We start from the raw sequence: 17,466 nt of genomic DNA on the forward strand, positions 1-17,466 counted from the left end.
AATCTTGTACAACTGTTGGAACGCTAGCAATCCAATCGTCATTGTCACGAAAAAAAATGTCTACAACATAATATAGGTAAAGGTAGAGCAAATAGATACTCAAAAGGGTAATGGAATTTATCGGCCCAGATGGACCAGGGTTCCCACAAGGAGTCGAAGGCTGATGCCTGACCAAGCCATAATGCAAGAGCATGTTTAATAAGAATGATAGAGCTTGACAAATATAACTACATCAGAGGGATTGGGGACTTCCTGGGCTTTCCAGTGTTTGGCTATCATGACCGACCAGGATATGCGTGACAACTTCTCGAAGAAGAGCAGGGAACGTTGTCAATTCCAAGGCCCAAGACAGCCAAAGCCAGGTTGGGAGAGGTCACCACACCCATCACATCTGAGATTATTGTGAATAATTTGTTCCAGACACTTGTATTGCTCTTGTAGGACCAAAACATATGGAGAAGATTGCAGATTTGGCCACATCCTCGCCAACAAAATGGGAAGTAGGAGGGCTAGATCTAAGCTAGGTGATGGGGAGTGAGATACCAATGGAGTGAGATCTTTTGTGCCAACTCCCAATGCTGGACAGAATGCAAGGCTTTGAAGACTGACCTGATGGCATTGCTCCATTGGGAGATGGTGAATGAAGTTTTTAAATCTTCCTACCATAGAAGGAAATGTTTGATCTAAGAAATGTTAGCTTTTCCTGCAGTATGTTATATATTAGGGAGATGCCTTTGTTCCTGGCAGGTGTTGACAAATAGAAATGCAATAATTGGGGAGATGCACCTCAGGAGGAAGGGATGTCACCAGGAGGTGCTGTATTCTGAGATATATGAAGTGGTCTGCGTCTCACAGCCCATACAACTCCTTCAGGGTTGTCATACTAAGAAGTAAACCGTCCCTCATTGAACCATCATGTCATCTAGGACTGTAATTTCTTTGGTTATCGAAGACTGGAGGTTTATGTGTGGCATAAGTGTAGAAATCATTGAGATAGCTCTTCGGACACTTCAGTCCACATCCCTAAGACCGGGATTGGCTGTTCAGTTCCCACCAATCTAGCAGAGATGCTCTTAGTGGGGGGGGGGGTCTTTTAGTCTGAAGGGTTGCCAAATATCTGCATTAAAAAAGGTACAAAGGTCTGGGGCAGGGGATAGGGAACGCTCAATTACTGCCCAAATTAAGGGGTCCAGAGGTGAAAACTAGTGCTTGAGTTGATCCAAGCAGGTTGCCAAGTAATAGTCCCTGATGTCTATTAGTCGCATCCTCCCACTCTATGTTCAACAAGAAGAGCCTGTGGACATCTCGTCCTCTTGCCCTGCCATATAAATTATTTGAGTGAAGAGTTTAAGGCTTGGAGGTGTTTCCAAGGCAGGGAAATGGTTAGTGTGATAAAAAAGGTGGATGATTTTGAGGGCGCATGCGCAGAGCTCCGAGGATGGCCACATTAACTGAGAGCTCCGCTCTGGACCGATACAGCGGCGTCCGCAGTATCCTGCACAGCGATCCCGGAGGCTCCACAAGGCTGTGGGGTCTTCCTTTCACACCCGGGCACACCCTATATGTTCAGGGCAACAGTTAAGAGGGACCTCAGGCCGCATTTGAGTCCGCAGTCGCAGGCTAAATTCCCAAGATGGCCGCCGCAGCACAGACACAGCTCCACGATCCCAGCCCAGCAGGACACATGGATTACAGGTCAGAGCCACCCCCTAGTGACCCAGCACTTCACCCAAGGGCTGCAGATGGGTTTCCAGCCGGCTGCCACCCCCTCCCCTGTCTCCATGGAATCCCTAATTGGACGCACCATGGCAGATTACACCCTCACCCCCCTGGGGCCTAACACAACGGTGCAGCCTGGCTTCCCTCTCCATGACATCCAGGCCAGGGTCCCGGTCTATCAAATGGAGGATCTATTTCAAAAGTTCTCAGTCCTCCTGGACAGAGGTCTTGCACAAACAGCGGCAAAAATCACTGGTGACTTAAAGGCAGACTTTCACAATCTAGGCACCAAGATTGACACGATCAAACACAAAATGGAAGAAACTATAGCCAAATCAAAAGTGCAAGCATATTCACACAGTGCTGGAACAACTGGAATGTCCCACATCGACGACCTGGAAAACAGGTCCAGGAGGTATAACATTAGAATTAGGGGGCTCCCAGAGACCAAACTCAATGTACCAGCAGCAGTGCAAGACTTGATCAAAAACTTGCTCCCCAATATTCCTCAACACCATCTCGAACCCGAGACATTATTGCCAAACCCCATTACTACTCCGTAAAAGAGGAAGTGATGAAACAAGCAAGGTCTGCTCCCAATGTGAAGTGCCAGGGACACCAGGTACAGGTCTTTGCGGACCTCTCACCCTCCAGTATTCAGAGGAGAAAAACACAAACTGTTACAACATGCCCTGACTCAAAGAGAAATAAAATATAGATAGGCCTTCCCGTTTGTGGTCAAGTTCACTGACAAGGGGAGAAACTACACCTTCTCCACCCTATCGGAAGGGGAAAAACTGCTCCTGTATCTGAAGCTTATATCCCAAGAAGCCAAAATGGACATTTCCAATGCTGCCACAGGATCAAATAAATGACCAACACCTACCAGCCCTCAATCCCCCCTGTGGACCAAAGGCAAAGTGAAGAAGGCCAAGGACAATGGACCCACCTGAATAAAGTCTCTCCCCAGACTAACTCTTTTCTCTCAGACCTAGAGTCCAGTCCTGGGGCTTCGTGACCACATTGTTTTGGGCTCATCCCAGCCCACGCCCCTCGTGCTCCCTCACACTTAGATTTTAAAGCGGAGGTCCCGCAAAATTTTTTAAAGGCAGCAGCTACAAATACTACAGCTCCTGACTTTTAAAATATGGACACTTACCTGTCCAGGGTGCACGCGATGACGGCAACCAAGGCCGAACCGTCCCTCGGTCCTTGGATGCTGCCGCCGCCATCTTCGGTAAGGTTCCCTAGTGTGCATGCTTGAGTCGCTCTGCACAATCCGAATGGTCCCTGATATCTATGGAATCCGTGTGTGTCCCAGCAGATGGCATGGGGGGACAGGAAGAGGGGTAGACTCCCGCGGGAGTCTACACCCGGAAGTGGGTGCAAATACCTGTCTTAAACAGGTATCTGCACCCTCCTCCCCCCTGAAAGGTGCCAAATGTGACACCAGAGGGGGGGGAGGGTTCCGAAAAGCGGGGGTTCAATTTTTGCGTGAACCTCCGCTTTAATTTTATAGGATTTGCAGTTTGATGTTTTTGGTTCTTGTTAAGCAGTCCGACCCTGGAATACACCAGGACTTCCAAGAATCCCCGAGTTAGACCGGTCGACTTTCTCGGTGCTCTCCACCTCCTTCAGAAGAGCAATGACTGCACATTACAGAAGGGAATTGCCCTTGATCCCCCAACAGACTCTCTGCTGGAAGGGGGGGAAAAGTTTCACAGGACTGAAGCACCTGGGGAAGCGGTTTACCTGCTGGACCTGGGGAATCCCTCCCCCTCTCCCTTTTACCGGGGAGGTAGGATTCTCCAAACAGGCGGTGGAGGCTGAGGCATCACACTTGACAAAGCGAAAGCTGTGCATTAATTTTTTACTTGTGAAAAATGTTATTTTTAAGGCGCCCGGTTCCGGGATGGATCACTTGTGCCTTCACCTAACCCTTAGACACCCGAAGGTCTCAGAGGGCTAGGTTATCTGCGCCCTTATAGGACAGGCGCAATTTGTTTGTTGTTCAGCGGTTATCTCCCCCCCCCAAAATCCGGCTCATCTTTCTTGGAGAGCTTTTTCTACCTACTCTTTTCTTTCCCCCCTCCTTCCCCCCACTTCCTTCTCCTCACAAATGTGCCTAATGCCACTGTTTTTTTCAGACCAACGACACGCCTTCCAGGAGTTGGTCACCAAGACTCCACTCAGACATGACGGAGATCCCCCGAAACAGTCTTGGTTACAAGACTTCTAAGGGTGAGTGAGGACGGGGTTAGCGGCTTTTCACCTGCTCTGTTCCATGGCTAACGACCCAGATACTAAAATCCATATAGCTTCCCACAATGTTCAGGGCCTAAACTCCCCGATCAAGAGGAAGAAGGTACTAGACTACTATAAGTCCCTTAAGCTAGATAGTCTTATGTTACAAGAAACACACTTTCCTTCACGGTATAGTCCCAAGTTCCTCCACCCACACTTCCCTCACTTCTTTCTAGGCAGTGCAGAAAATAAAACCAGGAGGGTAGCAATCATTATGTCAAAATCTTGTAACTTTGTTAAAACCTTGGTCTATATAGACCCAGAGGGGTGGTTTATTCTAGTGAAAGGCAGGTTGGGGGGGGGGGGTCACCTCTACTCCCTAGTGTCAAACTACACACCCAATAAAAGGACAGGCAAAATTTTCAACACCCTATTGAGCACCCTTTATTCGAGACTAGAAGGAGCGATCATTTTCGGGGGAGACTCGAATGTTGCATTCAAACAGAGCCTACACAAATCCAACCCCGCCCCCCCCCCAAGTCCCAACTGACTCGCCTAACAAACAAAAGAAAGTCTCAAAATAGCCAAAGTACTACACGCTTACGGACTGGCAGACACCTGGAGAGAACTAAACCCCTCCAACAAAAAAAAAACACCCACTACTCACACCCACATAACACCTACGCCAGGATAGACCATATCCTCACCCTTCTCCCAGTAGTCCTCCACGCCCACATCAGGGACACAGCACTGTCGGACCACTCAATAGTAGTCATATTTATCCTTTCCAGGGCCCTGGGTGGGACACGAGGACAATGGAGATTCAAGGAGTCAATACTCTGCAACCCCGTAAGAGCCATGAAAATCAAAAAAGCCCTACTTTGCAATTAATGACACAGAGGGAACCACCGCAGAAATGCTCTGGGCTGCTCACGTTAAACTACCTCCTCTGGTGCCCTCAGAAAACCCGCCCACCCATACTCTCCCCCACCTTGTCCCACTCTTGCGCCCTTATGGGACAGCCTTAGAAACAATCCAGCTCTGGTATCCACGGGGCAGCCACTCGCTCACCTGTTTCACAACCCTGACTTTCTACCTGGCTTGGAAAATAAAGCATTTAAGTGGTAGTTGGGGACTATACCGTATAGGACACTACTTCACCTCTAGTGGCCCCATCATCCTTAGCTACTGTGTCAATAATTTAGAGCTCCCTGATTCGGAAAGGTTTCTGATTTCGACAAATTTCCTATTTTCTACACAAAGCATGGACAGACAAACCCCTTCCTCCCAAATTCACAGCTTATGAGATATGGTGTGGACAAGCCATGGAGCAAAGGGGTGGCATTTCTGTGATATACTAGGCCCTCACTCACCCAACCGAAAAAAGCTACTTACATGGCAACCTGGGGAACTGATTTTCAATACAGCTGGGGACTGGAAACCTGGCATGCAGCATTCTCCAAATCCTTCAAAGGAATCCAGAATATCTTCCTGATGGAGGCAGACATTGAGATATTGACCAGACAGCACCTTACCCCTACCAGGCTGGCGGCCATTTCTCCCTGAGCAGACCTGCTCTGTTTCAGAGGTTGCCAGTTACTAGGCTCAATGGCTCATATTTGGTGGGAGTGCCTCAAGATTCGCACATTTTGGAGACAAGTCTTCAATATGATCTACAAGGTGACCGAATGCCAGGTCCCCAGATCCCCAGAGGTGGCCATCCTCAATGCACAAGTCCCCCAACTTCCTAAGGCTACTCAAACACTAATCCACTTTATCATCCTTGGAGCTAAACTCACAATAGCCAAAGCTGGGAAACAGCCAAAACCATCCATTATGGCAGTCAAAAGGAAGATATCGTGGCTTATGTCCCAAGAAATGCTGACCAGTATCTTGACTGACACAACCAAGAAGTTCCAAAAGGTATGGGATCCTTGGGCCCACTTTTTGGGAGTCTCCCTCATACCTGGGGTCCCTGCGGGCACACACCCTCCCACAGTCCCAAAATAGGCACACACTTCCTCTTCCCCCTTCTTTTTTAATTTTTCCTCTACCCCCCTTTCTCTTGCTTCTTTCTTCACCTATGCTACTATTCTTTCACCACTCAGTCTGATGGTGTTCCTGGGCTGTCATTATGGACATCGGGAAAACCCAAATAGTCCAGCCTTCACATTAGGTTGGCCCGGGGTTGCTGGGCCGAAGGACTCCTCCTCTGGCACAGTAAGAACCCATTGGAGTGCCAGAGATGGGAGGAATCCTGCTCCTCCGGGGGCCTGGCCTCAGGTCAGACCCTATGACAGCCCTACCCAGTCTGCTAGAATGACAGCCCACCTGATCTGCACTCAGTGTAGCAACAGTTCATAAACAAGTTTCCAGACTGCATTAAATAAAGCTACACTGGGGGCCCTCCCCCGGTGTCATGTAAACTGTACTTTACGTTATTGTTATATTTGCATATTGAAAATAAAAAAACATTGAAAGAAAAAAAAAAGGTAGAGGATTTGGGAGAGAATGAGCATTTTGAAGGATCGTAGGCAGCCTGACCAGGACAGCTCATATTTGGCCAAATGAGTTCCGGGGCAATTTTTTCAGACAGAGTCTCCATGTTAATTTTAGCGAGCTGAGTCATGTTGGGGGTAAGGGTGATGCCCAAGTATGAGACACCTTGAGAGTTCCAAGTATATGGGAGCGGGTCCTCTCGTGCCTTCTTAGTCGATTCCGGTGTACCCAAATCTAAAATGAATGACTTGGAAAAATTAACCTTGTAGTAAGATATGTCACTAATTCGAGACAGGAGTTGATGTGCCTGAGGTAGCAATGTGGAGGGATTTGTAAGAAGTAGGATGACATTGTCCATGAAGAATAGGGATTCTGTTAGGTCTGTTCGCAGGTTCTGGTGCGAACTGAACCGGGGGGGAGTGTTTGGCTCATCCTTAATGAAGAAGAGGAATAGTGATTGCTGGGCCCTAGGGTGGCAATCAAAAAACACCCTTAATACAATATGTGCCACATCCTGATTATACCTGAAAAATTATTTAAAGAGAGAAATGGACTTTATAGGCACGTATAAAAATGTAACAAATTTTGAAGTTCACAGATTATACATAAAAAGAGTGTTATACATCTATTACAAATCAAAACAAAAAAGGGAAAGGAAAAAGACAAAAATGGGAAGGGACCCAAGGGTAAACCCCAACAGAACACAGAAAGCCACTTTCATTTCTTTCCTGTGGAGAATGGGTATCTGCTTCCTAGTAACTTTCACCAGGGAAGAAATTAAAGTGGCTTTCTGTGTTCTGTTGGGGTTTACCCTTGGGTCCCTTCCCATTTTTGTCTTTTCCTTTCCCCTTTTGTTTTGATTTGAAATAGATGTATAACACACTTTTTATGTATAATCTGTGAACTTCAAATACATTTTGTTCCATGTTTATACATGCCTAAAAAGTCAATTTCTATCTTTAAATAGTTTTACAAGCATCGTCCAAGAAGAGATTAATAGTATGAACAGAGTGACCAATCCTGAAGCATATGGCCTTGGCTAGTGGTTTCATTAATGGGATTGAATATGGAGGGGGATAAGGGGCATCCTCGACGGGTGCTATTGATGATCTCAAAGGGTCTAGATAAGAGGTTAGAAGTGTATACCTGAGCAGATGGGCATGAGTACAGGGCCAGGATATGATAGGACCCTGGAATCCAAACTTAGACAACACATCAAGCATTTAACCCCAATAGGCCCGATTGAATGTCTTCTCCGCATCTAGAGACAGGAGCCGAGAAGGCGTTTGGTGAGCTTCAGCATGGTGGAGAAGGTTTCTTATTTGCCTAGTAGCGTTGGAAGCCGGTCTGCCTTTTCAGGCAGGATATTGAACATGCACCCTGCTAATAGTATGACGTAAATCTTAACATCTGTGATAAGCAAAGAGATTAGTCCAAAGTTGGCAAGGGATGTTGGTTCCCTCCTAGGTTTGGGGATGGTGACAATGTAAGCCCTCAGCATCTCCAGGGGGAAGGAAGTTCACGTTGGGCACAAATGTGGGGCCAGTGGTCTTCAAAAAGTTTGTAATAGTCAAGGCCTGGAGCTTTCCCGTTAGGCAGAGAGTCAATGATTCTAGTGATCTCAGCCATGGTATACTGGTCATTTAGGGTAGAGAGGTGTTCTTCAGAGAAAGTTGGGAGCTGTAGGCAAGCCAAAAATTTATTGATGGCATAGGTGTCAATTCTGAGAATTTATAGGGCTCTGTAATAGTCTGCAAATGAGTTAGCCATGTCCTGGGAAGGAAAGATTTTATGGTTAGCGAGAAGGTGAAGGAGATGGGATATTTAAGTTTTTGTTCTTTGTCTGTTAGCTAGGACCTTGCCAGTGTGATTACCATTGGTGGAATGTTTTATTTTGTGAGTTTTTGTATTATTATCATATTGTTTGAAGAACAGGCCTCTCAAGTCCAGCCTAGGTTTAAGGAGAGTGGAGGAGCGTGCAGGGTCAGAAACCACTTTATTAGCAAATTCCAACTTGGAAAACACTGTATCTAAGTGAAGGTTGTATTGTTTCTTGGCTTGGGCATATGCTTGGGTAATTAACCCTCTCATATAGGCCTTATGGGTGTTCCATAATAAAAAGGTGTCCTTGGTAGAAGCAGCATTCATGTAAACGTATTCCGAAGTTGCTGAGAGAGCAATTTAACATTAGTAGGAGAGCTGATAACTTTTGAATTGCATCGCCAAAAGGCGGATTGGGGGAGAGGCATTCCTCTCCTCTACATACAAGGAATTAGTGGCATGGTCAGACAATGTGATGTCCGATAGGGAGGAGGTGGCCTGTTGCAGTTTTCTAGGGACCTCAAATGTCGATCTGGTTACACAAGGAAACTACATCGTCCAGAACGGCAGGGATAGCTCTTCCCGCTAATTTGCCTTTCACTCAGTCAGAGAGGCCATGTAAAAAGGTTGCAACCAGGACCTCATTGTTCCAACTCAACTCAGCTGTAAGGATACGGAACTGAAGAGCATACTGTCCCACTGAAGAAGATTCTTGGTGAAGACGTAAAAGGGCACTGGCCACTAAAAAAAGATGTTACGAAAGAGTTTCAAGTGGGACAGGCTGGAAACCACAGGATCATTCTTTTCCCACAGCGGGGCAGCCCAGACTAAAGCTTCGCTGCAGAGGAGGGAAATGATATAGGCTACCTTTGCCTGATCATACAGGAATTTTTAAGACTGGAGCTCAAAATGAATGGTGCATTGGCTGAGGGAATCCCCTGCAGGCCTTGGAGTCCCCAGAGAAATGGGACGGAGCTGGCAGTTGTAGTGAATGTGTGGATGCGACCAGAATAAGTGCAGCCACTGATTGTACTTGAGGTTGCTGACTCGGGGTTCCCAAGGAGACCTGAAGCTGCTCGAAGTGGGAAGCCAGATCCTGGAGAAATCGTATCACCTGAGTCTGATTCGATTCCTGGGTCTCGGGTCTGCGGACTAAGCCCTGCAATGGATCATCTGCAGGTAGCGGAACGTCAGCTGGGTCCATGGCTGATCAAACTGTCAGGTCACCTGAGTCCAGGTGACAGATGCACCTCATTGGGGTCTGGAGTGCACCACAAGGTAGTGGACCCCACGACTGCTGCGGATGGAGCTCTAGGTGATACAGGAGAGCAGGCACTCTGTAGTACCAACACGTATGACACTGGGAGCTAGAGCATGAGATTTCCCAAGACAAGGAATCTAAGAGCCAGCAGGTGTTCACCAGAGTCCCCTAGTGGTGGGGATGGATTTAGCTTAAGTATGGCTCCAGGTCACAACCCCTAGGGCTTCCCAGCTCATGGTAGACTACAGGGAGGTAGAGAGGAAGCAGCAGACTGCGATAACAAAGGATAGTCAAGAGATAGCCAAAAGTCAGGGCAACAAGCAGGTAAGAATAGTTAAGAACAAGCCAAGATCGGTAACTGGAATCAGTCGTAGAACACAGAGCAAGTAGCACATGGAATCTGAAAACAATATTGATCATCAGGCCTAGCTTGTAGTGCACAGGTTAATATAGAGCTCCCTGATAGGGGTTGGGGTGGAGTCATGCTTTGAGGAAAGGTTACTTAAGAAGCCAGGTGAGAGTTGCTGGCCTCTAAAGCTGAACACATGGAGAGGTAAGCTGACAGACAAACATTATTGCTTATCCATGACAGTAATTCACAACAGTGTAAATAGTGAAGGGGTCATGAGTATCTAATGTACAACATAGAGTATATAGTGCAGGGGGGTTAGGCCTATGTAAACTACAAAAAAAAAAATGGGAGTTACTTACCGGTAGCATCCTTTTCCAGGAGTCTTTCAGGACAGCCACCTTAGAGAGACCCCGGCTCCTCCCCTTCTAGGAAACACCGCCTTCCAACAGATTTAAGCCTCAACCTCCCCTCAGCCGCTCAGTTCTTCACGAGTACCTCTGGCCTACAGGGGAGACAGGGAGGAATTTTTTTCCTCAGCTGCAGCAATTGGCCAGCTCAGCCAGGGTTTTTCGCCTTCCTCTGGATCAACGGGGAGGGAGGGCAGGTCAGCAGGGTTCGCCTTCTTCTCCACCACCTGAACAATCGCACCTTCATCAGGACGATCAGCATCATCACCCCCTTCGTCAGCCACATCTCGCAGGACCATCATCTCCTCAGCAACCACATCGTCGCCACAGCAATATCATCGTCATATTTTTTTTCTCAGCATGTGCAACTTCAAATACCCAGCAGACACCCTTCACAGGCTAAGAAACACCACCTCAGCATTTCCAACGTCCATTCAAAAAATACTAGGAAAAGAACAATTACTAAAGATCAACCCACAATCAATGGAAGACCCCAATTCAACCACAACACTTAACATGCGCCCTGATTAACACCAGATCGTCAGTCAAGCACAGACAAGAAGTCCACGACTTCATCACCCAAAACAACATAGCTTGCCTCTTCATCACGGAAAGCTGGCTAAACCCACACTGCAACACCATCCTAACTGAATTGGTCCCTGAAAAATACAGGATCCTAACGGAGCATAGAATAGGAAAAAAAAAGGAGGAGGCCTAGCAGTGATCTTCAAAGCTCACCTTGCGCTCAGCAAACCTACGCTACAGAACCCAGTGCCTTTTATGGAGACACTTTCTCTACAGCTGCAAACAACACCCCAAGACACCATTCATATACTGCTATGCTACAGTCCACCAGGACCAAAGACAAATCTGATACCCTTCACCAAATTCATCTCAATACAAACCCTGTAAACCAAAAACGTTCTGGTACTTGGAGACTTCAATCTCTGGGTAAACAACACCGAAGACCCCATCGCCTCTGCCTGCATTAACCAACTGGAAGAACTAGGTCTTCAGCAACTGATAAATGCTCCTACGCATGATTCAGGACACACTCTGGACCTCATCTTCAAACAAAATATTGACATCAGCATACTCAACAACTTACAGCTACCATGGACTGACCATCACGCTATCAAATTTAAAATTACTACCAACACCACCCTCCAGAAACCGAACCACTCAACAACAACACACTGGACCAGATCTCAGAAGAAACTACACTCGGAACTCTTCAAAACCACATTATCAAACCAAATAGCAATCCTAATTTTAAACCACTCGATGGAAAAAACACTCAGCTCCTTAAACAAAGCATTAATACAAACAGGAGACGCAGTTGCTCCGAAACATAGAACACTCATCCGCAACAAAAATTCTGGGTGGTTTAATGGCACTCTTACTCTACTGAAGCAGGAACGTAGAAGAGCTGAAAGAGCCTGGAGAAGAAATTCTGCAAAAGGAAAACCACACAAACTACAATGCACTCACAATGAAATATCACAAAGCAATCTTCAAAGTAAAAAAAAAAAGAACACTTCTCAAACACCATCACAAAAGCCCTAAACCACCCTCGTGAACTATTCAAACTAGTCGTCCAGACTATGAACCCTACCTGCCTAGAGGCCTCAACAAACAAAACTCAAGAATTTTGCAACGAGCTATCGGATTTTTTTTTAAATCGACAAAATCGACAACATTCGGGAAGAAATTCAACAGAAAAACAAACAATCAACCCTATCCAAAAAAGAGGAAATCGATTCAAACATCACACAACCACCGAATTTTTCGCTGACCCCGACTGCTACAAACACCACCAAAAACATCATCAGAAGCCTCAGAGACAGCACATCACCCAATGATATCATCCCCACAAAACTTCTGAAAGAATATTCCGACATCCTGGCACCTACCATAACACTACTCATAAATCAGTCATTCAAAGAAGGAATTGTTCCAAACGCCCTCAAGCAAGGCATAGTTAAACCCCTCCTAAAGAAACCCAACCTGGACCCCAAAGACCCTAACCACCGAAGACTGATAACAAGCCTGAACACCATCTCCAAGATTATGGAGAAAGCAGTAGTACAACAGCTACAACTCCATCTGGACACACACAATCTCCTGGACCCTCTGCAATCAGGCTTCTGCCCGGGCCATGGCACTGGAACGACACTCCTCAAAATATGGGACGATGCTTTGGAAACAGCAGATGACGGAGAATTGTGTCTCCTGGTACTCCTGAACCTTAGTACAGCGTTCGACACACTGGATCACAACACTCTTTTCATTCACCTCAAAGAAGTAGCAAGAGTCACAGATTTAGATCTACTATGGTTCTCTTCCTGCTTAGGAAATCGGTCACAGACAGTGAAACTTGGAGCCTTCACCTCTGAATCTCACACAGTTCCTATGGAGTCCCTCAAGGGTCACCTTTGTCATCCGTGCTCTTCAACATTTACATCCGTCCACTCCTCAAAATCATCAGCAAATCAGAACTATGCTTCCACTCTTAGGCAGATGATACTCAACTCTACTTTCGGATCTCCGGACAAAAAGACAGATATCAGGAAATAGAAAAATGCCTCAAAATCGATAGATGACTGGATGTCCACTAGCTCCTTCAAACTCAATGGATCCAAAACAGAACTCCTTCTCCTAAACGCAAACCAAAATACTAAATCTACGACCCCATGGACACCACCGACCATCCTTGGACAGACCATCCCCCTAAGCACAAAAGCCAAAAGTCTCTGAGTCATTTTCGATTCAGAAATGTCAATGGATGCACAAATAGCATGAGTAGTCGGCGGATCTCACTTCTACGCCTGCTACGTAGACTCAACCCCTTCATTCCAGAAGAGGAGAAAGCAATAGTAGTAGGAATAATCACCAACTCTCGTCTCGACAACGCAAACTCCCTCTACATAGGACTACCTAAATTCCAGATTGCACGCCTACAAGTCATTTAAAACACAGCAGCAAGACTAGTCACGGGAAAAAAACCCTGGGAATCCATCTCCACTCCCTGAGGATCCTACACTGGCTAACCGTAAAGGATCGGATCACATTCAAGACCCTCTGCCTGACCCACAAATGCACACAAGGAGACGCTCCTCAATACTTATGGGAAAAAATAAAAAACACTACACTCCCGGTACAAATCAAGGGGAGAACGAAGATTTGCAGTCCAAGGACTACGGATATGGAACGCTCTACCCACGAACATCCGATTGGAAGGAAACCATCGGGCCTTCAGGGAAAAACTCAAGACCCATCTCTTTTAAGAAGGAATCAACGCAGGTCGGGTCAAGCGCCTTGAGGCGATACAGTTCGCATTTGCAGCGCTATACAAGTCATTCATTCATAAGAACACGTCAAAACAAACATCAAGTCTTACCTGACGATCTCATGCGATGAGTTCAACAAAAAAGCTCCCATCTGGGTGGGTATTGGTGCTGTCCTGAAAGACTCCTGGAAAAGGATGTTACCGGTAAGTAACTCCATTTTTCCCAAGGCCGTCTTTCAGGACAGCCACCATAGAGAGGATAAGCGAGTACCTTACCTCAGGATGGGACAACTGCCTGCAGCACCTTACGACCAAAATCTTGGTCCCTAGCAGACAGCAGATCCAATTTCTAGTGCTTTACAAATGTAGAGAAGCTGGACCACGTTGCAGCCCTACAAATCTGCTCCGGCGAAGCACCAGCCCACTCAGCCTGCAAAGTTGCCACCGACCTAGTTGAATGTGCCTTAATACCCACTGGAGGTTCCACCCCCCTTATTACATACGCCTGACTAATTGGCATCCTAAGCCATCTGGCAATTGTCTGCCTGGAGGCTCTGGACCCCTTCTTGGACCCAGAGAATAAAACAAAAAAAGGAGTCAGACTTCCTGAACTGACTTATACAGTGTAAATATTGTAGGACGCACCTCCTAACGTCCAAAATGTGAAAAATACGCTCCTGTTCCCTCACAGGATTTGAACAAAAAGTGGGTAACACAATCTCCTGAACCTTGTGAAATTCAGAGGCTACTTTTGGCAAAAACGCCGGATCCCTTTTAAAAAGGACACGGTCCGGGAAAACCTGAAAAAAAGGAGCTCTCACTGAGAGAGCTTCGAGTTCACTCACTCTCCTAGCCGTAGCGATCGCTACCAAAAACACAGTTTTGAGAGTGATCCCTTTCAACGTACAGGCTCCCAACGGCTCAAAGGGTTCCCCTGTGAGCGCCTGCAAAACTAAAGAAAGATCTCACACCGGGAATGGAGAGACTCTGACAGGCCTTTGTCTACTCAAGGCCTTGAAAAACCTACTTATCCATGGATGAAATGCCAGTTTTTCTAGGAAGACACTTAAAGCGGACATCTGCCCTTTCAGGGTACTAAGGGCTAAGCCTTTATCTGTTCCTGCCTGCAGAAATTCTAACACTGCTATGGAGCTGTATACATCAAAAGGAGCTCTCCAAGCACCAACTATTAAAACGTTTCCACACCTTTCGGTAAATGGCCTGCGTTTCCTTCTTTCTACAATTTAAAAGGATGGCCACCAAGCAATCCGAGAAACCTTTTCTCTTTAGCAACTCTTCCTCAGAAGCCAGGCTGCGAGGTTCCACCGATCTAGCTGAAGACAGACGACTGGTCCCTGGAACAGGAGATCCTCCTGGCCCGGGAGAATCCAGGGATGTTCTATTGCCAAGCCCTTCAGAACAGAGAACCATGGCCTCCTGGGCCAGTGCGGGGCAATCAGGATGAGAACCGTGTTCTCCACCTGAAATTTTCTCAACACTGCCGGAATCAACACTGGAGGGGGGAGGCATAACACCTGGAGAACTCCCAACTCTGAGCCAAGGCATCTACTCCACCTGCTTAGGGAAAAAAAAAGATGCGCTTTTGTGTTTTCCCTTGAGGCAAACAGATCTATTGATGGGACCCCCCACCTTCTGGTGATCATCTCGAAGACCTCCTGCTTCAATACCGAGTTGCCCTCCCTCAGAGTCTTTCTGCTGAGGAAGTCCGCTATTTGATTCTGTTCTCCCTTCAAATGAATTGCCGAAAGAGACAGAACATTGGCCTCGGCCCATTTGAGGATTGATTCTGACAGAACCCAAAGCGTTCCGCTCCTGGTGCCCCCCTGTTTGTTGACATAGGCCACCACCGAGGAATTGTCTGAACGAACCCTCACGTGTTGTCCTCAAAGTTCTTCCTGGAAGGCTTTGAGAGCCAGATCCACCACTCTCAACTCCCTCCAGTTCGAGGACCGCACTACCTCCCATCTTCCCCCAGGAACCCTGCACCACCAGGGTGCCCAGATGAGCTCTCCAACCTGAACCGCTCGCATCTGTTGCTATGGTCCTGGATACTGGGAGGACCCACGCCCTGTGACAGATTTACCTCCTTTCTCCACCACCAGAGGGACCTCTTGACCTGAGGAGGAACTGAAACCAGCGAATCCAAAGACCCCTGGCTGCGGTCCCAGATCCTCAAAATGAACAGTTGCAGAGGACGAAAATGTGGCCCTGCCCACTGCACTGCTGGAAGTGTGGATGTCAGTAAGCCTAGGGTCGACATAATCCCCCCTTACCAAAATCTGAGAACTGCCCTGGAGGAACAACATTGCATTGTCTATCTTCTGAATCTTTTCCAAGGGCAGAAATACCCTTTGCTCTGTCAAATCCAATACATAGCCCAGAAAGGTGAACCTTTGGGCCGGGATTAAATTGGATTTCTCCAGGTTCACAAGCCAACCCAAGTTCTCTGAGATGTCTTTTGTAACCAGCAGATCTCGAACCAGCTGCTCCAGGGATGGTGCAAACAAAAGAAGATCATCTAGATAAACAATTATCGCCTTTGAGCCTTAAGAATGCCAGTACCTCCACCATCACCTTGGTGAAGATACGGGGGGGGGAAGAGGACAGACCAAAAGGAAGGGCCTTGAATTGGAGATGAAGAACCCCTTTCGCTGTTCATAAGGCCAGCCTGAGAAATTTTTGATGGCTTTCTGCGATGGGAATGTGCAGATAAGCATCTTTTAAATCTATTGATGCCATGAAACAGTTTGGTGGAAGCAGTGCCCAATACAAAAAATCCATCCGGAATCCAATGGGGCGAGAGATTCAGAGGCTTTAAATTCAGGATGAGCCTGAATTTTCCCGAAGGCTTGCAGACCACAAAGATGTGGGAATAAAAGCCTCTGCCTCTCTCGCCCACTGGCACCCTTGCCACCACCTCCTGCTGTTCTAGCTCTTGTAGTGAGGACAGAAGAGCACATGACTTTTCCGCACACTTTGGCATCTCGGTGACCAGAAGCCTGAGTGGGGGGGATCCGAGAACTCCAACCGATAACCTTTCCTTATAATCCCCAGTACGAACTGATTGGAGGTGATCCTTTCCCACTGTGGGAGGAAAGCCCCCAACCTTCCTCCCATCGTGATCCTGTCATTGGCTCTTTTTGGGCTGTTCAGGAGGGTGAAAAATCACCCCCCACCCCCATGGCCCTTACCCTTCAGTCCCCAGGACTTTTTCTGTTTCTCAGCCTTTGGAGTCTCCACCATCTTTTGAAGCTGAGCCTCTCTTTTAGCCTGTACCCCATATTTTCTCTTAATGGGGAATGCTTTCTTCTTATCCGCTGTCCGATCCAGCACAGCCTCCAGCCCTGTCCAAATAATAGATCACCCGTGAGAGGTATCCCACAAAGTTTAATTTTAGATGCACTATCCCCCTGCCATGTTTTCAGCCATAAGGCTCTCCTGGCTGAATTGGTCAGGGCCGTGGATCTTGCAGACATGCGGACAGATTCTGCCAAAGCATCTGCAATATAAGCCACTCCCTTGAGCAACATGGGAAAAGAAGAGAGGATAGTCTCCTTTGCTGTTCCTGCTTCTATATGGGCTTTGATCCGAGTAAGCCAGTATTCCATATTCCTGGCTACCAAAGTGGCCGCCATGGCTGGTTTCAGGTTCCCCTGACCCAAGTCCCAAGCCTTCTTCAAAAGCGAATCCATCCTTCGATCCATTGGATCTGACAGAAGCCCCCATGTCTTCAAAGGCCAGATCTGTATGTCTGGACACTTGGAAAAATGCTGCATCTAACCTAGGCGACTTGTTCCATACCAGAGACTCCTCCTCTGCAAATGGAAACCTTCCTTTCAAGGCTCTTGAGAAA

General features: G+C 47.2%; 1 protein-coding gene across 2 annotated transcripts in view; it reads right to left on the reverse strand.

Moving 5' to 3' along the window:
• LOC143989551 (uncharacterized) overlaps positions 1–17,466 on the reverse strand; it is a 54,298-nt gene that overhangs the window by 8,546 nt on the left and 28,286 nt on the right. The gene's annotated exons all lie outside the window — the stretch shown is intronic.

Source organism: Lithobates pipiens, unplaced genomic scaffold (assembly GCF_037356315.1).
Source record: "Lithobates pipiens isolate NorthernLeopardFrog02 unplaced genomic scaffold, aLitPip1_a1.2 Scaffold_18, whole genome shotgun sequence".
Taxonomy (NCBI): domain Eukaryota; kingdom Metazoa; phylum Chordata; class Amphibia; order Anura; family Ranidae; genus Lithobates; species Lithobates pipiens.